At 34.3% G+C, this 23,623-nt stretch overlaps 1 pseudogene; it reads left to right on the top strand.

The window, feature by feature from the left end:
* The first annotated feature begins 7,569 nt into the window (after positions 1-7,569).
* Positions 7,570-22,458, top strand: LOC100790823 (uncharacterized; annotated as a pseudogene).
* Positions 22,459-23,623: the final 1,165 nt, after the last annotated feature.

The raw sequence follows: 23,623 nt of genomic DNA, 5'->3' as shown, positions 1-23,623 counted from the left end.
CAATCCCAAAGAGAGAACATTTTTCATACAAGATGAAAAATTTTAGATAAAACTTGTTCTCTCATTGTGGATAGTGGATCTTGTTGCAATTTTTGTAGCACAAGATTAGTTTCCTAGTTGAACCTCACTATCATTCCCCACCCAAAACCTTATAAACTTCAATGGCTCAATGAGCAAGGGGAAATGTTAGTTAACCAACAAGTGAAGGTACCATTCTCTATTGGGACATATAAGGATGAAGTTAATTGTGATATAGTTCCCATGGAGGCCGTACATATTCTTTTAGGAAGGTCATGGCAATTTGATAGGAAGATCATTTACAATGACCTAACTAATGAAATTACCCTCACCCATCTTGGCACTAAATTTGTGTTGCATCCTCAAACACCTTCACAGGTGGTCAAAGATCAACTAACTATGAAAGATAAGAGGGATGAGGAAGAAAAACTAGAAAAACAAAAGAAAAAGAAGGATAGTAAGGCCTTATCTTCAAAGTCCAAGGGGAAAGAAAAGGAGGAAAAGGATTCTTCCAAGAAGATTGTTAAGAAGGAAAATCATTTTGCAACAAAAGGTGATATTAAAATAGCACTCCTTCTTAAACAATCTTTCTACCTTCTCCTATCAAGGGAAACATCCCTTAGCACCGCCATACCTCTTGAGCTTGAGGTTATTCCTCAAGTAAAGGAGTTGTTGGATGAGGGTTTGGTTCGCAAGAGCTTAAATCCTTGTGCTTTGTTAGTGCCTAAAATAGGTATTATTAGGCACCAAATCCCTATGATAGGTGGTATGATGAATGTGTTGAGTGGTGCAACACTCTTTTGTAAAATCACTCATGCACCCAACATCTTCATGATTTGTGTACATAGGGACTCATTAGGTAGGTTTGTTCTTATTTTTTGTTTCAATGCAAACCTAGGTGCTCATGTGGGACACCTTAGGTTTGTCGTAAATTTTTGTAGGTATAATCAACATGAAAATAAAGAAAAAGGTATGTTTTATTTCATTACTTTCCTTAACTTTTTAAATAGTGATCAAGGGTTTCCCATGGACCCTAAGAGAATAAAGGTCATTCCTGAGTGGCTTACTACACCAAGTATAAGGGAAATTGGGGGCTTTAATATCTTAACAAACTTTTACAAAAGGTTTGTCCCATATTTTTCTATACTTATAGCACCACTCATTGAGTTGGTGAGAAACTATATTCTCTCATGGGAAGATGACCAGGAAAGGGGTTTTCCGTCCTTACCGTACTCTGACATACCCAACATCACTAATACATATGTTTTTATTCTTTTTACAGGTGTTGAGGAAAGAATTCATGAGTTTCAAGAACCTCTGGATTTGAGGTCAAATCCTTTTCAAGGAGGAGGGAATGATGCAATCCTACCCCCCAAGGGCATTGGATAGAAGACTCCAAGAAGATTGGGTCAAAGATGCAAGAGAAGGCCCTAGGGTTCTCATGAGCCTTAGGGTAGATTTCGGGCCCATTGGCTAAGTATGAGCCCACTTATCTTTGTACATATTAGATTAAGGTTTCATTATTTTCGGGCCTTGTATTTAGGGCTCCATAATGTAGGTAGGGTACCCTAGAAATATAGGATTTTTCATCCCTTGTATTTTAGGGCACCTAGACTAGTTTTTGTATTAGGGATAGTTTTGTAATTTCACATGCACTGAGTGACTATTTGATGTGTGTGTTGGGAAATAAAATTTAATCGAATTGGTAGAAGCCCAATCCAATTAACTTTTAGAGGGAGAGGTGAGAATTTGCTTACTACACCCCATTGTCACATCATATAGTCACACTTTGTGCATGTCCTTCATGCTTTACATGCCTCATGACACCTATGCACACTTAGTGGAAAATCTTGGAATTGATCTTGGATTAGTGGGCTGAACCATAACTAAAATTCACTAATCATAATTAGTGAAATTTTGGCTCCAAAGTTTGGCTCCACAAATTCAATTTCAAATTCAAGTGAAATTTGAATTGAAATTCAAATTTCCCTCCAATTTTGTGTGACACTTAGGCTATAAATAGAGGTCATGTGTGTGCATTTTTTTCAACTTTGATCATTTGAATATTAACTTCAGATTTCAGAGCTCTTTTAGAGCACAAAATTTCGTGCTCTTCTCTCCCTCTCCCTTCATTCATCTCTTTTTCCTCCAAGCTCTTATCCATGGCCTCCTATGGTGGTGAGCTTCTTCTAGACTCATATTCTCCTTGAAGTGGCGTCTCCTCTCTCTCTTCCTTCTCCATTCCGCTGCCATTTATCTTCCAAGAAGCAAAGGAATCCGTTGATTAAGAAGATCCTAGGCCTACAAGCTCCAATGGAGCTTTCATCACAAGATGATCACTTTAATCAGGATTCTCTGTCGAAAGCGGCTTAACCCGATAACTAAGTCGTGCTCCTTAAGTTTTGGGATCTTATATCCTAATCGCTCCACTTAGTTTTGACCCCTTTAATCTTTATCTTTCCATGAGTCTGTAGTTAATCGACTCCTTTAGTAAATTGGGCCTCAACATGTCTATGATCCAATACTTTATCTCAATCGGCATCCCAATATCGGTACCCTATACGCTATCGGCAACAAGAAAAAACGCTTTCAACATAGCTACTTTAACATCAATTTTTTATAAAACCGATGTTAATGAAAGAGCGATAGCATTTTTGTAAATGAACTGATTTTGCTAACATCAATATTTTCAAAAACTGATGTTAACATGATGATGTTAATATCGATTTTTCAAAAACCGATGTTTATGTAGAGATGTTTGTAACGACTCGCCTCATCGCTATGATATCACCACTCTAAGTAGCGTAAATTTCAACTTTTAAAAGGAAAACTCCATTAATTTTCTTATGAAAAATAAAGGTAAATTTTTTTGCGATATACATTCTCCAAAAACCACAAAATTACTTACATGAATATATATATATATATATATATATATATATATATATATATATATATATATAGTAACTCAGTACATATCATTCACATAATGGAAAGTAAATTAGTTCATACATATAATTAAATCTGTGATTTACATCCTCAATTCAAAAAAAAAGAATTATAGAACCACCTATGGAGGAGTTGATTAACAAAACACAACTCTCTCCAAAAATAATCTCAACGTCATCACGTCGGCTTGGCGGCTCCACAAAAGAATCTTACTTCTCGTACTCTACTGCTGTCATTCTGCTCCTCGAACAAGGTTCGCGATCATCACAGGTTCCAACCACATGGTACAAAAATTGTGAGGGGTGAGTTTATTATAAGAGAAATTAATGCAAAAATCAAATAACCACAATTAGTAAGAAAACATTAACAAATATCATAAGCTTACAAATAAACATTCATTAGTCCAACACACACTCAACAAATAGTCATCATCTGTCCATAGTTCCAATCAATCTTGCTCAGTATGATGCATGCACCTGACCTCAACTCTCAAATGCAATGTGGTACCATCCCCAAGAAAATAGCCTAAGCGTGTCCACATGACACTCTCACTTAGGAAAACTAGGTAGTAAGTGTCGAGGTCATCCTGTCGTGCACAGGCAACTGCCCCCCCCCCCCCCCATGGTGATCAGTCTGAGTCGCAAGGGAGTTCCAAACCGAGTGACATGCCCCCAAGTACAAGTATTACTCCTCATGAGAAACTACAAGTACTTACTGACTAAGTTTATACTATTTCCATGTCATATGAAGTATGAAACATGGACACCATCAATGCACTAACCGTGGATAAATAAAGATTCTAAGTCATCCCCCTCCAGATATGCTTAAAACTCTTTAACCACTCTATTTCCCCCACCAGGGATATCCAACAAGGTCACTGCACCCCCTATGTACATACACATCATACAACGTATGAAACATGGGCACCATCAATGCACTAACCGTGGATAATTAAAGATTCTAAGTTACCCCCTTCCAGAGATGCTTAAAACTCTTTAACCACTCTATTTTCCCCACCAGGAATATCCAACAAGGTCACTGCACCCCCCATGTGCATACACAACATACATCATAACAATGACATTTTCAACATCATTATCTACATCAACATTGTCTCATCTTATTTCAATGACATTATCAACAACAACAACATCATATCATATTAACATAATCATCAATGACAACATCAACTCATATCAACATAATCATCCATGACAACATCATCCCACATCAATTAATATCCTCAATAATAGTATCATTAGTAAGTCACATTCCGCATGTACATACATATATAGTTAATGCCTAAGATTCACACTCCCTAGGTCTTCAGACCACACAAGTCTAATAGAAACAATAATGTTATTCATCAATAATAGATATATCGCATCCCATTAGTCAAAAACACTGTTTTCTTGAAAACCAGCATGCAACAAGGACAGGCATACATCCCCATAGTTAGGTTCCCTTACCTCAACTATGGTATTAAAAGCTGTAAATGATAATAAACTCCCCTCACCTATTGTGAGCTCCCCATCAGTTCCTCTTTGCATCGCTCAAAGGTCCCTCTTGTTCAAGCTCGTCAGTCCAAACGCATGGTTCTATATACCAAATTGAAGGAAATTTAGTATAGATTTCAAAAACAAGGTTAATAACAATATTTGGAGTCAAATACCTCTGTCAAAACATAATGGGCTGAGGGGTGTTTCGGATTCTACTAAAAGGAGACATCATTTTGAAATTCTGCTCACGCCAACGTGACTGGGGTTCAGCAAAGGTCACAAAAATAACATCAAGGTTATTAAAAGATAACTTTTACAATGTCTCAGTTTCAAGGGTTTTTCAAAGGAAGTGTAAAAACACCCTATTACAGTACCCATGTAACACCCTGAAATATTACTATTTATAAATCGATGTTTAATTGTATTTATTGTGTTATTTGACTATATGGTTGACTTGAATGAGTGGAGGTATGGCTTGAATTAGTCATGTGTGAATTTCTTGATGTGGATGTTGAGTTATGTGGGGGTTTTGTTGAGCTAATTTGAAATTATGAGATTTTAAATTTTACCTAAACCTATTCCAGTAAAATCAAGATCTCAGATTCGTTAACCGTTGGATCGTCTTCAAATTTTTTTGGAGCTTCCTAAGACATTTTTTCACAGTCTGACCATTGAGATTTTGAAAATAACAAGTTTTGATGTGTCACTAAGTGCGAAGGGCGCGCTAAGCGCAATTCCAACCCGAGAGGGAATTACGCTGAGCGAGAATTGGCCCGTTGAGCGAGCCATAGTGCAAAGAAAGTTGCGCTAAGCGAGAATTTGCACGCTAAGCAAGAAAAGTGGACTCCCGCTTAGCGAGACGAGCTCACTAAGCGATATTTACAAATTATAAATACGTTCCTCATCGTGAAAAACACAATTTTTCACTCTCCTCTTCTCCAAAATGCCACCCAAACCCTAACACCTCCTTCTTCACCACCAGTAACTGAAGGAGAGCTCACAATAGGTGAGGGGAGTTTATTATAGTTTACAACTTTTAATGTCATAGTTGGGGTCAGGGAACCTAACTATGGGGATGTATGCTTGTCCCTGTTGCATGCTGGTTTTCAAGAAAACAATGTTTTTGACTAATGGGATGCGATATACTATTATTGATTAATAACATTACTATTAGACTTGTGTGGTCTGAAGACCTGAGAAGTGTGAATCTCAGGCATGAACTATAGATGTATGTATATGCGGAATGTGACTTACTGTTGATGTTGCTATTGATGACATTAATTGATATAAGGTGAGGTTGGTGTTTGTGATGATATTGACATGAAATGATGTTGTTATTGATGATTATGTCAATATGAGTTGATGTTGTTATTGATGATTATGTTAATATGAGATGATGTTGTTGTTGTTGATAATGTCATTGAGATGAGATGATGTTGATGTTGAGAGTGATATTGAGATGAAATGTTGATAATGTTGAAAATGCACTATGATGATGTATGTTATGTGTGTACATGGGGGGTGCATTGACCTTGTTGGATGTCCCTGGTGGGAGAAATAGAGTGGTTAAAGAGTTTTAAGCATCTCTGGAGGGGGATGGCTTAGAATCTTTAATTATCCACGGTTAGTGCATTAATGGTGCTCATGTTTCATGCGTTGTGTGATGTGTATGTTCATGGGGGGGTGCAGTGACCTTGTTGGATGTCTTTGGTGGGGGAAATAGAGTGGTTAAAGAGTTTTAAGCATCTCTAGAGGGAGATGGCTTAGAATCTTTAATTATCCACGGTCAGTGCATTTGATGGTGCCCATGTTTCATACGTTGTGTGATGTGTGTGTTCATGGGGGGGTGCAATGACCTTGTTAGATGTCCCTGGTGGGGGAAATAGAGTGGTTAAAGAGTTTTAAGCATATCTGGAGGGGGATGGTTTAGAATCTTTAATTATCCACGGTCAGTGCATTTGATGGTGCCCATGTTTCATATGTTGTATATTGTGTATGTTCATGGGGGGTGTAGTGACCTTAACAGAGTGGTTAAAGAGTTTTAAGCATCTTTGGAGGGGGATGGCTTAGAATCTTTAATTATCCACGGTCAGTGCATTTGATGGTGCCCATATTTCATACTTCATATGACATGGAAATAGTATAAACTTTGTCTGTAAGTACTTGTAGTTTCTCTTAAGGAGGAATACTTGTACTAGGGGGCATGTCACTCGGTTTGGAACTCCCTTGAGACTCAGGCTGATCACCGTGAGGGAGGGAGTTGCATGTGCATGACAGGGTGACCTCGATACTTACTGCCTAGTTTTCCTAAGTGAGAGTGTCGTGGACACGCTTAGGCTATTTCCTTGGAGATGGTACCACATTGCATATGAGAGTTGAGGTCAAGTGCATGCATCATATTAATTTCTTTTATAATAAACTCACCCCTCATAATTTTTGTACCGTGTGGTTGGTACCTGTGATGATCGTGAACCTTTGTTCGTGGGAGTAGAACGACAGCAATAGTGGACGAAAAGTGAGATTCTTTTGTGGAGCCACCGAGCCGATGCGATGACGTTAGGATTATTTTGGGAGAGAGTTGTATTTTTTTATCAACTCCTCCATAGCTGGTTTCGTAATTCTTTTTGTTGATTTGAAGATATAAATCACAAATTTAATTATATGTATAAACAAATTTATTTTCCATTATGTGAATGTTGTGTACTAGGTTACTATACCTATATATGTGTGTGTGTGTGTGTGTGTGTGTGTGTGTGTGTATTTACTTAAGTAATGATGCATCATTTGGTGAATGTATATCGAAAAAAAAATTTACTTTCATTTTTCATAAGCAAATTAACAGAGTTTTCATTTAAAAAAAATTAAAATTTCTTGCAATTTAGAGTGATGATATCGTAGCGACGAGGCGGGTCGTTACAACCCAAAACACAAGAGATACTAAGAGAAACTCAAACTAACTAGGAGAAAGGCATAGAAGTCAAGATTATCTCAGAGAAGGTACAAAATGAAGGATTGGGGAAATTTTCTCCACCGATTACAACGTTCTTCTTGGTGTGGAGGTTCAACGGCAAGCAACGGTAGCTCGTGGTGGCCATCAGTGGTCATGGGTGGTGAAGAAGGAGGTGTTAGGATTTGGGTGGCATTTGGAGAGGAAGAGAGGGGAAAAATCGTGTTTTTCACGCTGAAAAACGTATTTATAATCTGCAGATCTCGCTTAGAGAGCTCGTCTCACTAAGTGGAATTCCACTTTTCGCGCTTAGCGCGACAATTCATGCTAAGCGCAACTCCCTATATGCTAATTCTCGCTCAGGGGGCTAATGCTCGCTCAGCGCAATTCCCTCTTGGGTTCAAATTGTGCTTAGCGCGCCCCTCGCGCTTAGAGAGACATAAAAAGTTGTTATTTTCAAAATCCCAACGGTCAGTCGTTGAAAAATTGTCTTAGGAAGATCCAGCAAAAATTTTGAAGATGATCCAACGGTTAATGAATCTGGGATCGCAATTTTACTTAAATAGGTTTAGGTAAAATTTGAAATCTCATAATTTCAACTTAGCTCAATAAAACTTTACATAACTCAACATCCATATCAAGAAATTCACACATGACTAATTCAAGACATACCTCAACTCATTCAAGTCAACCATGTAGTCAAATATATACAATTAAACATCGATTTATAATTAGTAATATTTCAGGGTGTTACAAAAGGCATTTGGAAAATAGGGAGTATGACATGGAAAATTTAGAAAAGTTGTGTCTAGAACAACGACAAAGCCAAGTAAATATTTCATTTTACTTTGAGTTTCCTTTGTTTGTTTCACTTGTAGGCTAACATTATGTTGGAATGGGACACTACATGATATGAAGTTCTGATATAGGTTTGATTTAAAACTAGAACAGCATAGGACATGAGATTAAAATGTAGTACATCACGATTCTACTAATGAGAGTGAAATCAGGGAATATTGAACAGAATTTTTCTATGGGATTTCATCTTGTTCCTTTTGGTCTACACGTAAAATGCTACCTAAGGATTGAAGTAGTTTAGTGCTTCAAATCCTGCTAGAATGCCTTCATTGTCATCAAATTCCAACTACTTGTGGAAGATTACGATCATACTCAACACTGATAGCTATTCCCATAACATAAGCAAGCACTAATTGTATTACTTTTTAATGGAAAGACTTTTGACTGAATTGCTCTTAATGTGTGGTCAGTTATTTGCCCTAGTATAAGTTTGGACAAATTTTCTAGTAGTGGTAGTTAGAACTTAGAACCAATAAACTAATGTTTCATGAAGGCTAGCGAACCTAGTGTCAAGAGTAGTTCTTTTGTTTTGATATACATAGTTTGTTGTATTTTTAATTTATAGGTTTGGGTTAATTAACAAAACAAACAACATATTAAAAAAAATGCAAAAATAACATCAGCTTTGGAAGAACCGATGTTGTAATGCACCATACAACATAGACTTTTAGAAAAACCGATGTTGCATAATAGCAAAACAATATCGGTTATGCCAAAATGGATTTGTATGGTGCATTACAATATTGGTTTTTCTAAAAACTAATGTTGATTTATGCACCACAATATCAGTTTTTAGAAAAACCAATATTATTTTTTGCATATTTTAAATTTTTTTTGGTTTATTGCTTATTATAAGACATTGGTTTTCTTTAAAATCGATGTTGTGTAGTGTATGTTAACATCGATAGTTTCAACATTGGTTAAAAATGAATGTTGAAAGTCGAAAACAACAAATGTTAAAAGCTTATTTTCTAGTAGTGAAACATTTAACTTTAAAAAAACATGAATATTGCATGGCTAACATTGTAAGTGTGTGGGAAAAACAAAGAACAATTATATTACTTTCATAGCCAAAGAAGTAATTCCTTGTATATAATTCAAGCTCAGCAAGGGAAAAGGAAAACCGAACCCAATTTCATCAACAAACCAAAGCATACATGCAAACAAAGAATTGTCTCTTTCACAAGAAAATCAATATCCACACCTTATATAAACATAGATACAACAAAAATTGAAACAAAAAAAAAATTAATTCACACAACAAGAAAAATGACATATATCTACTGAGGCTTTAGCCTACAAGTATAAATTACCGTAGGTAAAAGTCAAAAAATACTTCTACCTATAATTGTTTGTTATGGGTAAAATTTAAATATTTGTACTTACTATTATTTGGTGTAGGTAAATCTCAAAATAACTTCTACTTATAAATGTTTAGTATTGGTAAAATTTTAAAAAACGTATACCTACGATTACTTGGTGTTAGTAAAATCTTATAAAACTTATATCTACAGTCCATTGGTATAGATAAAGTTTAAAAAGTTTCTATCTATAAATAAATAGTGTAGGTAAAATTCCATAAAACAAACACATATTAAAATAATTATTTTAAGAAAGTTTATGAGAGGTTCAACAACATAAATTATTCTCACTTTTTTCTCATATTAAAATAATTATTTTAACATATTAAAATAAATATTTCCAAAAATATCACAAGAACAATAAAAGGAAAAAAAATAGTTCTACTCTCACGGAATCAGGTATTATCAACTCTAAGAAAAAAAAAGAAGAAGAATTAAACTAGTTTTAGTTTTCTGACTGTATTATGTAATATGTACCAAGTTTTGAGCTTTTACTTTAGTGTGAGAATTTTTTATTTGGTTTTAGTGGAAAGCATCCGGGTAAAAGCAGGAAAAAGGAGGTGAAGGCGAGGGGAAAAATAGATATTATCAAGGAGTAGTGTAAAGTTTTATGAAATTTACTTAATTAAAAAAAAGGAAGAATTGGTCAAAGTTACTCTTTATTAAAAAATAAAAAATAATAAAAAGAACCGGTGCTGATTCACTCATTCACACTCACTCAGTCTCGCTGTTGCCATTATGAAAACTGAGAAGAGTGAAGAGAGAGCGAGTAATAGAACCCACTTCAAATCATTTTCATTCCATTTTCTTCTCTCTCCTTACTCTGTGCCTTCTTAGGGTTTGTGCTTGTGCTTGTGCTTGCTGCATGCTTCTGTCACTCATCTTCTGTTGAGGAAATTAAAACAGCCTACTACTCTTCTTACCTCACGAATATCGCTTTGTTTTTTTTTTCTCTTTTTTCTCTTGCTTTCGTTGCTCTTTGTGATGATCACATGCTGCATTTGCTGTTTTCTGATTTTTTTTTTCTTCCTTTTATTTCGTTCTCAGTGTTTGTTTCACCGTTTAATCAAGGCTTATTGTTGGTTTAGGGTTTTCTGCTTTTGGAAATGCTTCACTGTTGTTCATGTCCTTTCGTCTTGTGATGTTTTGTGTCTTGAATGATCCTAACATTTGTGTTTTGTTATTCCTTGTTGAAGAAAGCTGAATATTATCCTAAGATTTATTGTTGTTGACTTGTTGGTAAAAATTAAATCAAGCTAAAAAAAATAATTTGCACCTCCTTCCTGCACCGGCATTTGATTCCTTTACAATGAATAAATTGTAACAACTACCATTCTACCTCCACCGTCAATACCTTTCCTTAATTTATTAAGTTTTTCATATTTTATTATATGTAATGTAAATAAAAGGTAATAAGAAACACAACATCTTGTATCATTAAGATTTGATGTTATTGAGGCGGTAACTTCAATTTTTTAGCGGCGTGAATCAAAAAGAGGGCGGGTTCGGGTTAGTTTTTTTAATTTTTACTGCTTCAAGTACAAGCATAAACATTTTGACTTGTAGAAGTACGGTGGGGTAATTTATTTTTACATATACAATTAATTACTTTTATAAATTAAAATTATTTTTTAATTTTTTTATCAGTAATATATATATATATATATATATATATATATATATATATATATATATATATATATATATATATATATATATATATATATATAAAAATAAACCACTGGTATGAAAACTACCAACGAGAAAAAAGTAGAAACTTGTTTAAAGACTGTATTTAGATATGAGATTCAAACACGCACTAAGTTGAGTAACTTCAACTAATCCAATTACACTCTATAGTCAATAAATATTAATAAGGAGTAACCAAGAACTCCTACCCAACAGACTATGCTTACATTAAACAGAAGCCCTCAAAAAAATGGAAACAATCTATTGCCCTCCCCACTCAAAAAGAAGGAAATGGATCGTATAATTGTCATCACCCTTATCTTGTACATATCACACAAACATCCTCCAACAGAATCGTCCATCACGTTGGCCTCCTAGAGTTTAAACATTCTTGGATGCACATTCCACGAATAAGGAGTAGTGTCCCCTTTTCAAAATTAATTTTTTTAATGAATCAAATTAATTTAAAAGTAACATTTTATTGGATTCACATTCCTAATCAGTGGCTCTCAGACTTTAGAAAGAGGAGCCCTCTCTGAATCAACAGTCCATTCCTTTACATATCTCACGTCTCATCACTCTTTCCTTTTTCATATTTTTCTAGTCATCATTTTCTCACACGCCTGCGACTTTATTACTTCTCCTTCTTTTATGTGTTTTTTTCTCTGCAAAAATAAACCTTTTAATCTGGAGTCACATTGTAGTGTAGCGATTAGCTTTATTTTCTTTGTTTGATCCTGTAGTGATGATAGCATATGGTTTGATTTGTTTGTCTTTGAAGTGTTTTCTATTAGGCTTTTTGCCCTAAATTACTTGGATTCATTTTTCGTTGCTGAGGCATATATTTCATCATTTTCCTGTTTTTCCTTGCCTACAATTTTTTTTATATTTATTTAGTAAATATATCGTATTAGTGCTATCAATGTTCCTAGTTTTTAATTGTAGTGATAGGTAATGAAACAATAGATGTGATTTTATTACTTGTAGTTCTTTAACTTACTTGTGTTGTTAATTATAGCTCATCCAGAAATGAATTCCTTTTGACAATAAAAAAATTGGCCATGGTACTTAAGGTACAATTCTTTCATATAAAAGTCTGTCCTATCTATATACTATCTATAAAAGAGAACCCTCTGGAAATTACTAAAATACCCCTGCTTAAGATTGTGACAGTTATCCATTTTGTTAGTTTTTTGGTCTTTAAGTCCTTAATTTTCCACTCTTCTGATGCTTACAGGTGTTTAATTTTGCTAATTGTGGCATTTACACGTGTTTTATTTTGCATGTTGTGCATGTGCTGGCCTTTGCTTCTTTACGTGGTTTCTTGCATTTCAATCTTCATTCTTCAGTTTGCGCGTTTTTTGTTTTCATTTTCGCAGATACAGACCAGCTTAATTTGGGTTCTGTTTGATGCTATTTTGATGTATGTTTTGTTACATTCGATTTAGCTTATGGTTTTCTGGCTTTTCTTTTCTTACATGCATATTACCTTTCGGGTTTTTGGCTTTTGTTTATGTGGTGTTTTTATGTTTGTTTTTGTTGCATGCATGTTATTTTTTAATTTTGTTGTGTTGGACGATGTTTGGTTTGCATGTTTGGTTTAGGGTTGGTGGTACTTCTGCTGTTCTGTTCTGGTGCTATTTTCATGTGTGTTTTCTTACATGCATGTTAGCTTCTCATTTTTGTGTGTTGAACGAGGTTTTGGATTTTTGCTTAGCTTATCGTGTTTCTGTTTTGATGGTGGCTTTGTTATATTTTTTTGCAGTGTTATGGCACGTTCTCCAGACAAGATAAAGAGCATTGATGGCTCAAAAGAAACTCTTAAACTCAGTGTGAGGATCAGTGATCTATGGTTTATTGGCACGCCTAACAAATATGAGCAAGCTGAAATGGTGTTTGTGGACTCCGATGTATGCTTCAATTCTGTGTTTTTTTTGTAGGTTTATTACTTATTACTCATTGTTCAGTTCATTGTGTTGTAACCTTAATGCAATCCAGGGTGATGAGATCCACGCTGTTTGTAAACAAGACCAATTGAAGTAAAAAAAATGGACTTGAAAGAAAATTGTACTTATGTCATGCACAATTTTAAAGTGCTAAAAAACAATGGTCAGTACAGAGTGTGTGATCATCAATTTAAATTGGTGTTTATTGGGGTTACTGTTGTGAGGGAGTGTGTTCTAGGGGACATCCCTTTTAGAAAATACAGGTTTGCTGGATTTGCAGATGTTGTGGCTGGCCAGTTTGAACGTGGACTATTGGTTGGTATGTTAAGTTATATTTTTGCAATTGAGTTTATTTTGAAAGTTCTGTTGTTTTTGGAATTAAATAACATTCCCTAATTTTTCTACTTGCTTTAGATGTTATTGGTGTTGTGGAGGAGGTTGCCTTTTGGCAAGTTTCAGGAAAAGGTAGAAGGGTAGTCTTCAAATTAAAGGACTTGAGGTGAAGTTCGATTCTTGCTATCTTGCACTTTGTGGGATGATTATTGCTTACAGTTTTTGAAGTTCTTAGATGATTATAAAGGTGATGGCCCAATTACAGTTCTATTAAGCCATTGTAGGATCAAGGAAGCGCAAGGTATATCCTCATCTTGAATTTATTGATTTCTCTGTTTATGCTATTTAATGTTATGGTTCTGTTTTTTAAATGATTCAGGATCTTATCTTGCATCGATCAGCAATTCTTTCAAGGCTTCAAAGTTAATTATTAACCAGCCCGTGATGGAGATTCAAGAATTCAATGAACGGTATTTTTTGTATGTGTTATGTAATATATGGTGATTATTTTTTGTCTTATTGTTGTTGTTCATTGTATATTTGTAGGCTTGCAGAGTTGGGCATTGAGGCCCGGTCAGGTTTTAAATCCCATGGTGAAGGGAGTACACAGCTTTCAGGTTCTATCCAATTATCATCAAAAGAATCATTCTTTGGCAAGGCTGAGGCAAAGACTATTGTTGAGATTAACACCATCTCTGAAGTAATGATCTTATATAGATTTTAATTCTTTGTCGTGCATTATCTGAAGTTTTTTATTTGATGTCTATGTTGTTTCATGCAGGAAATTGTTTGTGTCACTGTTGGCACAATTACTAGGATTGTTCTTGACAATCATTCATGGTGTTATACAGCTTGCATTCAGTGCCATAAAAAAAGTGATACAAAGATGGCGCCCTTTACATGTGCATGCGACAAATACAATAAGGAAGTTGTGCTTAGGTGATTGTGATCTTTTAAAATGTTGTGTATTTTTTATGCTTTCATCATTTTTTGACTATTGGTGCATATGGTGGCAGGTATAGGCTTGAGGTGATGATCAACCAGGGAAATGAAAGCACAAAATTCCTGCTTTGGGACCGTGAATGCAGTGAATTAATTGGCCAATCAGCTGATGCAGTTAATAAGCTTAAAATTGAAGTGTGTTTTTGGATTCAACCGTAACTGTTTATGTTTGATATGTTATTTTTTGTTGGTGTAATACAATTATTCTCTTTGAACAAGGATGGTGATGTTGATTTGAATGTTTCACCCCAAGCACTTGATAAGCTGCTGGGTCATGAACTTGCTTTCAAGATAAAGGTGCAACCCAAGTTCAGGAATTTTGTTGTTTTGAAGTGTTCAGCTGACTCGAGCTTGATAAATGCTGTAATGGATATGCTAGCTAATGCTGAGGTAATGTTCAATGCAAATTATTTGACATTAACTATTGTGAAAAGTATGTATTCTATTCAAATTTATTTGTTTTCCATGGGTTGTGTTATCTTCAATGTATGTCTTATTCAGACATCTTCAAAAATGGATATCCCGGTTTCTGGTTCCAATCTTCTGCTCAACATGAATCTGTGAGTTTTGATGACTGCTCTCATTTTTAAATATGATCTTCCTTGCAATTCTTGCATTTTGACACTTCATGACTTTCAACTTAGCATCCAACTTATTGATTGCCATTTGTTTTATCTAGCAATCCCTCTCTGTGACAGCAGATCATGATCCCCTACTTAGACTCCCCTTGACGCCTACAAAGCGGCAGGCATTTCAGGATTGTGATGATGAACCAGGGACCTCTCAAATTTCACCTGCATAACTTTCATCCAACCAATTAAAGAAACATGCCTGAATTTAGTGCATTTGGTTGTTTCCAAGTTGTGTTGAACAATTTTTGCCCCCTTGGTATTTGTATATTGTACATTGGCTTCTACCTTATTTCTGTTGTGGTGGTGTTGCTTTTGAACTCTGATTAGAACTTTTGTTTAAATTTTAATCTTATTTTCTATGTGAGTATCATGGCATTTTAGTTTTGTGGCTTATCCGATGTCACCTTAACTATTGCACTATATTTCAAAATCCTTATTTGTTCAATTGTTAAAATAACTATCGACAGACCATGCTTATATTAATGGTTATAAAGCCATCTTTAAAGAAATCGAGCTATGCAAATGTTATGAATTGAAATATATCGTGAGAGATAGAACAAGTAAGATTTGAAAATACAAATTAGAGATTGTCAGACAGAAAGTTCAGAAAACATGTTCTTCACAATGATGATAAGTTAAAATTCAATTAAAGTTTTAACCGGCCATTAAAGCATCTGATTTTAAGGTGTGCATCTTTAATTGTCTGAGCAGAAAGTATTCATGGGAAACAAATTAAAATATTAGAAATAATTACCACGAAATATTGATCACTAGCACAACTAAATCACCATTAATATCTGATTAATTCATCTGATTTTATGTTGTGCATCCTTAATTGTCTGAGCACAAAGTATTCACGGGAAAAAAATTAAAATGTTAGAAATGATGCTCAGGAAATATTGATCACTAGCACAACTAAATCAACATTCATATCTGATTAATTTTCTAACAACAGAATATACACACCAAGACAAAAGTATCATCTTTGGAGTCTTGAGAAACATGATCTTGGATCATCAATGATATGTAATTAAGTGTTTATTTATTATCAATCATCATTTAGCATGATTTGTTATTTTAGATAGCATTTTTTGCTTGATTTTGCTTTCACAAATGCATAATCGGATGTTTGATAAATTTACTCCATCTTTCATCATATGTCTCAATATGATGTACAATTAATAAGACAAGTAAAAAAACAATTTCTCTTTAGCTTGACATCCTAATTCTGCCATGCATAACATTTTCGATATCATATTTCTTATCGATGGCGCCAAAGCATAGGTATAATAATGGTTATAAATGCAAGTCTAATCATTTTAGTGCATTTAATTAGCTGTCAGCATTCATAATTTTAGTGTTTTTCCTTATGCTTACTTTTGATTACTTACTTTTCAAGTTTTAATGTGGTTGTCAAAACCATCACTATAATCATGGCTATACATGCATGTCTAATCATTTTTATCAAAGTATGATCCATTTAACCAGGTGTCAACATTGATAATTTTAGTCAACAAGTCAAGTTATGTATTGGTCCGAGTGGAATAGCATTCCTTTTCTGCATGTCCATGGACTTTTGCAATTTTAATTTTGCATGTATTGTAATATATTAAAACAAGAAGTCAGTGAAAATTTTATAACTCAGTCAAGATTAACAACAACCATCAAGAACATGGATAACCATGAGCATGCAAATCATCGTGATACGGCACAAGCCAGGATAAAGAATAAAGGTATCAGGCAGCACAAAGTTAATGATCAGGCTCAAAATATTGATTGTAAGCAATTCAAAATATTATGTTCCAAATTACAGTTAATAATTTTAATTAGTTTGTTGATTTAGTAATACAATATCCATAATTTTTTTCACACAAGGACAAGCAAACTGTAAGGTACATTCAATATTATGTGAATCCATTCCACATTAAATAAATTCCACTAAACTTAGATTCAATTCACTTTTTTAGTCAATATTCGTGATTCATCAGAGGATCTGAATCAACACAAGGTACCAATTAAAATAGACTTTATCAAATTAATTCTCAACATTATAATGCTATAATCTAATCTAAATGCAATTTTCATGGGCTATTTCAGTTTCTTCACCTGAGAACCAAAATTATATGTCCTCAGCTAATGAGCCCGCAATTAATAGAGAAGGTAACGATTAATATTCATAAACACTATGTTATTAGCTCACTGTCGAATATCTTTCACTCTACAAAACTGCTTTTGTTTATCGTGTTTCAATTTACATGTTTTCCTAAAACATTTTCAATGACCAACTTCACTTTTCCATATATCATTAAATTATTTCAGGATATTCTGATCTTGGTGATCAGCTCATGCAGTAGTCATTGTAATGCAAACATGTGATATGATGAAAGAGTCTCAAAAGATAAAAGAACTACAAATCCAAGATTCAGTTTATGTTGTGGAAATGGCAAGGTTGAACTTCCATTGTTACAGAATCCACCTAAATATCTCTACCAACTTTTGTATGATCATGGTACATCTGATAGTAAAAATTACCAACAGAACATAAGGACATATAACATGATGTTTGCCTTTACTTCTGCTGGTATTAAGTTTGACAAATCAATTAATCATTCAAGAGGACCTCCTACAATAAGAATTCAAGGTCAACCATGTCATAGAATAGGTAGTATGTTACCGATGCCTGGGAAAGAACCAAAATTTGCACAATTGTATATCTTTGACACAGAAAATGAAGTGCAGAATAGGATTAATGCAATAAGGTAGTTAGTCTTTCATTATTATTATTATAAATGCACAACATTGATCAACAATCTTACATTTAAACAGGATTCAATTGTTTATTCTGTATTACTAATCTTCCAATCATCGTATATATAATTGTTTATTTTGGTCAGCAGTCCACATAATCAAATTCAAGAACACATTGTTTCACAACTTAGTGAGATGCTAGATGAATACAACGTGCATGCAAAAACTTTCAGGATGGCCAGAGATAGATTACAAGATGTTCAAGTGAATAATATCAAGTTGAAATTGATTGTTAATCGTGAGAAAGATGGTCGTACTTATAATGTGCCTACTATTCTTGAAGTTGCAGCACTAATAGTAGGCAATTTTGATGCAAATTCAAAAAGAGATATTATTATTGAAACTCAGCATGGACAACTATAAAGGATCCATGAATTACATTCTAGCTATCTAGCTCTACAATACCCTCTCTTATTTCCTTACGGGGAAGATGGATATAGACCTGATATTCTACATAGCAGTCGATCAGATGATAAGAAAAGGAAAAGAAATCGTCTTACAATGAGGGAGTGGTTTTCTTATAGGCTACAATGCAGATCAAATGAATCTATGACTTTGTTGAATTCTAGGAGACTATTCCAACAATTTGTTGTTGACGGCTATACTATGGTTGAGTCAGAAAGGCTTTCTTACATCAGAAACAACCAAAAAAAACTTCGAGTTGACAAGTTTTGTAGCTTACAACAGTCATTGGATGATGGAAGTAGGAGAGGCCTAAATAAAGGTAAAAGAGTCATTTTGCCTTCAACTTTTGTTGGCAATCCGCGCTATATGGATCAACTTTATTTTGATGGTATGGCCATATGTAGCCATGTGGGCTTCCCAAATCTGTTAATTACTTTAACCTGCAATCCAAACTGGCCTGAAATCCATAGATTCCTGAATCCGTTGAATCTGAAAGCAGCAGATAGGCTAGACCTAATCTCGAGAGTCTTCAAACTAAAGTATGAACAAATGCTTATGGACCTGACAAAGAATCACATGCTAGGCAAAGTTATTGCATGTAAGTTGATTCTAAGTTTGTTGAATTTATATTATGTGTGACATTGTTATTTTACACTGCCAATATTAATCACACAATCATATCTAATAACTTTAATTATTTTCTATTAACAGACTTACTAATAAATTGCAGATATGTATACAATAGAATTTCAAAAACGAGGCCTACCTCATGTCCATTTGTTGCTTTTTTTACATCCTGATAACAAATACCCATCCTCAGATGAAACTGATCAAATTATATCAGCAGAGATACCTTCACGGCAAGATGATCGAGAACTGTATTCATTAGTAAAAAACCATATGGTTCATGGTCCATGTGGAAGTCTGAATCCTGGATCTCCATGCATGAAAAAAGGCAAGTGTAGTCGTTTCTATCCTAAAATGTTCCAGTCGCATACTGTTTTAGATGCTAATGGTTTTCCAGTCTATCATAGAAGAAACAACGGTAATGCAATTGAGAAAAATGGTGTTATAGTTGATAACAGGTATATTGTACCTTACAATCCAAGATTGCTCAGAAAATACCAAGCGCATATCAATATTGAATGGTGTAACCAAAACACTTCTATCAAATATTTATTTAAGTACGTCAACAAGGGATATGATAGAGTGACTGCTGTTTTGATTGATGAAGATAACGATCAAACTGAGAATGGTGGCACCCATAATGATGAGATTAAAGAATATCTAGATTGCAGGTATTGTTAAAACTTGATCTCTAATTTATCTGATCATCATTGTTATAACAACTAATTCTATCTTCCTAACAGATACATATGTCCCTGTGAATCTACTTGGAGAATCTTTGGATTTCCAATACATGGCAGAAAACCTGCTGTTGAAAGATTACACTTCCATCTTCCAGGCCAACATAGTGTTCTCTATGAAGACCATGATGATATTGATGATGTATTGTCTAAGCCAAGTATCTCTTATTCAAAGTTTATTTCATGGATGAACACCAACCAAAATTCTGTTGAAGGGAGAAATCTTACTTATGCAGAATTTGTTTCTAAGTTTGTATACAATCAGAAGAAAAGATGTTGGCACCTTAGGAAGAAAGGCTATACCATTGGCAGATTACTATGGGTTCCACCAATTACAGGGGAATTATTTTATTTGAGAATGATGCTTACTGTTTGTAAAGGACCTACCTCATTTGAGGATTTAAGAAAAGTTGATAATGTTCAGTATTCTACATATAAAGAAGCATGTTTTGCTATGAGATTTTTACAAGATGATAAAGAATTTATTGAGGCAATCAAAGAAGCAAAAGACTGGGGTTCAGCACATTATATAAGAAAGCTATTTGTGTTGTTACTTTTAACTGCAACAATGAGCAAACCTGAACAAGTTTGGGACCAAACTTGGCATTGGATGGCTGATGACATTGTCTATAATTATAAAAAATCATCAACAAGTCCAGGTTTGTGCTAATTTCCCATCATACAAATCAATATTGATACGACACATAATTTGACTTTTTTCTCTTTTGTGTATTAGCATTGCAACTTGATGATAGAACTCTTCAAAATTTGGTCTTGCTTGAAATTGAACAACTGCTGCAAGCAAATCAAAGATCGCTAAGAGACTATCCTTCAATGCCATATCCAGAGGATGCGAATTGTCCAGCTTATCTAGATAATAGCCTTATATTAGCTGAACTGAACTACAACAATGAAGAACTTAGATCAGAGTTTGAACATCTATTTTCTCACATGACAGGTACATTAAGTAAAGAGCAATTTACCCCTCTGAAAATTATTATGTGCATTTCCTTCTTAGCTTTTCTCATCTATAAATTAGTATTTTAACTTCATTCATTTATCTTTAAATCTAACACCACATATCGATGATTTCAGATGAACAAGCTTCAATTTACAACCAGATTGTTGAAGCTGTTAATAAAGATGAAGGTGGTATGTTTTTTCTCTATGGATATGGAGGTACAGGAAAAACATACATTTGGAAAACACTTGCAAGTTCACTGAGAGCTGACAATAAAATTGTAATAATGGTGGCCTCTAGCGGCATAGCTTCTCTGCTATTGCCTGGAAGTAGAACTGCACATTCAAAATTTAAAATTCCAATTCCAATTTTTGAAGACTCAACTTGCAATATCCATCAAGGAACTCAATTAGCTGAGCTATTAAATCAGACAAGTCTAATCATTTGGGATGAAGCACCCATGGCTCACTAATTCTGTTTTGAGGCACTTGATCACAATCTTAGAGATATCATCAAATACAACTCAAAGGACAATACAATCTTTGGAGGTAAAGTCATGGTCTTTGGTGGAGATTTCCAGCAGATCCTGCCAGTCATTCCAAGAGGCAGCCGCTCTGATATTGTTAACGCAACAATTAATTCCTCTTATCTATGAGATCACTGTCAGATCTTGAGACTGACAAAAAACATGCGTTTACAAAACAACATGCAAGCAACAGATCAAGAAGAAACTACAGCTTTTGCACAGTGGATTATAGATATTGGTGATGGTATTATTGGAGATGAAAATGATGGCTATGCTACTATTGAAATTCCACAGGAACTATTAATCACAGAATATAATGATCCTATTCATAGTATAATTAGCTCTACATTTCCAAATCTATCTCATCATCACAATGATCCTGAATACTTCTAAACCAGAGCAATATTAGCTTCCACAAATGAAACAGTGCAACAAGTTAATGATTATATGCTTACAATGATACCGGGTAATCATATAGTAGATTATCTTATTTTGTTTTTCATCTTTAATCAACTTTCCTGGATTTTACATTTTTGGTTGATGAATTTGCTTTTTATGTCTAAAATATTGATAGGTGAACAAATGGAATATCTAAGCTCTGATTCAGTTGACAAATCCGAAACCATTGAAAGTTGTCATTTCGGCTCACTGACAACTGAATTTCTGAATTCATTGACAACATCTGGCTTACCCAATCACTGTCTCAAACTCAAGATTGGAACACCAATAATGTTATTAAGGAACTTAGACCAAACTCAAGGGTTGTGTAACGGTACTAGGTTAATTATCACAAGACTAGCAAAGCATGTTATTGCAGCTGGTATAATTTCTGGGACAAATATCGGAGATCATGTTTATATCCCACGAATGTCTATGTCGCCTTCACAATCACCATGGCCTTTTAAGTTATTGAGGAGACAATTTCCGATAATGCTTTCTTATGCTATGACAATTAATAAATCCCAAGGACAATCACTATCTTCAGTTGGACTTTACTTGCCAAAACCAGTTTTTTCACATGGCCAACTATATGTTGCATTATCAAGAGTCAAGTCAAAGAAAGGACTTTGAATTTTAATACATGATCAGGACAAAAAAAAATGACTTCAACCACGAATGTGGTTTTCAAAGAGGTCTTTACAAATATTAGAAGGTAAATCCAATTTATTTCTGATTACAAATTTAATTATAACCATAACTGAATTTGCTTCTTACTCATATGATCTCTGATATACAGTTAAAACATCATCAAATGAGTCAATCTATAATTCATTAATTTTAACAAATCAGTCTTCCTTTATGTAGTGCATTTTCTTATTTGCTGCATTTTAAATTTTCATCCCTTTTCATAAACTCCAAATTAACCATTTCTTTCATGAATTGCACGAAAGAAAATAAAATGCTTATCTCAATTTAAATGCTACCATTCAACAAATGAATTCTATATGTTACTCTGCCTGTTTTCCTAACATGATACACTTATTATTATTCTTTTAGTAGAACCATTTATCTTTTCTTAGATAATCAATTGGTCTTGCAAAATATTATCTATGCCAAATCATTATCGACTTCAGCATTAGACAGGTCATTCATCTGATGATGCAAATTGTATTTATAACAATACAAAAAATTAACTTACTTTTTGTTATATTCAGCAATAAAAATACCTCTTCACCTGCCTCCACCACCACAGTCTTTCATACTTATCATTTTGTCAATTCACATCCAATCTTTGAACGGAACATTCAATCTTGCCGTCATTTACCCCCCCCCCCCCCCCCCCGAAAAGCAATGACCCTTCCATCACCCACTACTTTACATTATCAGACCACGGTTCATTTCTCTGCCACCTTCATTTCAACTCTAACGAAATTTTTCTCTCAAAGCGACTACCACCATGTCTCCCGCTTCATCCACCGCTTCAAGCAAGGTAAGCCTAAACCCAAACCTGACTGCATGTTCATTCATTTCCTGATTTTTCTCTTGCATTTGGTTACATTTTTCATCCATATCCCGAACCAAAATTCAACATCTTTCCATCTATGTTTTCTTAAGTTTTCGAATTCCAATTTATGACAGACATATTGAACAATCCTGCTTTTGAATCCATCATTGTCTAACTCAACTTTCTTTCCTGTGGCAAAGCCCTAATTCAATTTTCCCTGCTTCTGCTTCATTTATTTGTGCCCATTGTGTTAGGTTTCTTGCATATTACGTTATCATCTATCTTACCCTTTAGATATTAGTAACATTTAAATGTTATTTTTGTCCCTCACACTTTTTGCATTCATGTTATGCTTTTATCGCAATCCATGTTGAAAT

The sequence above is a fragment of the Glycine max genome, chromosome 15 (genome assembly GCF_000004515.6).
Source record: "Glycine max cultivar Williams 82 chromosome 15, Glycine_max_v4.0, whole genome shotgun sequence".
Taxonomy (NCBI): domain Eukaryota; kingdom Viridiplantae; phylum Streptophyta; class Magnoliopsida; order Fabales; family Fabaceae; genus Glycine; species Glycine max.
The sequence above is the reverse complement of the archived record's forward strand: the minus strand, read 5'-3'. Positions and strand labels throughout refer to the sequence as shown.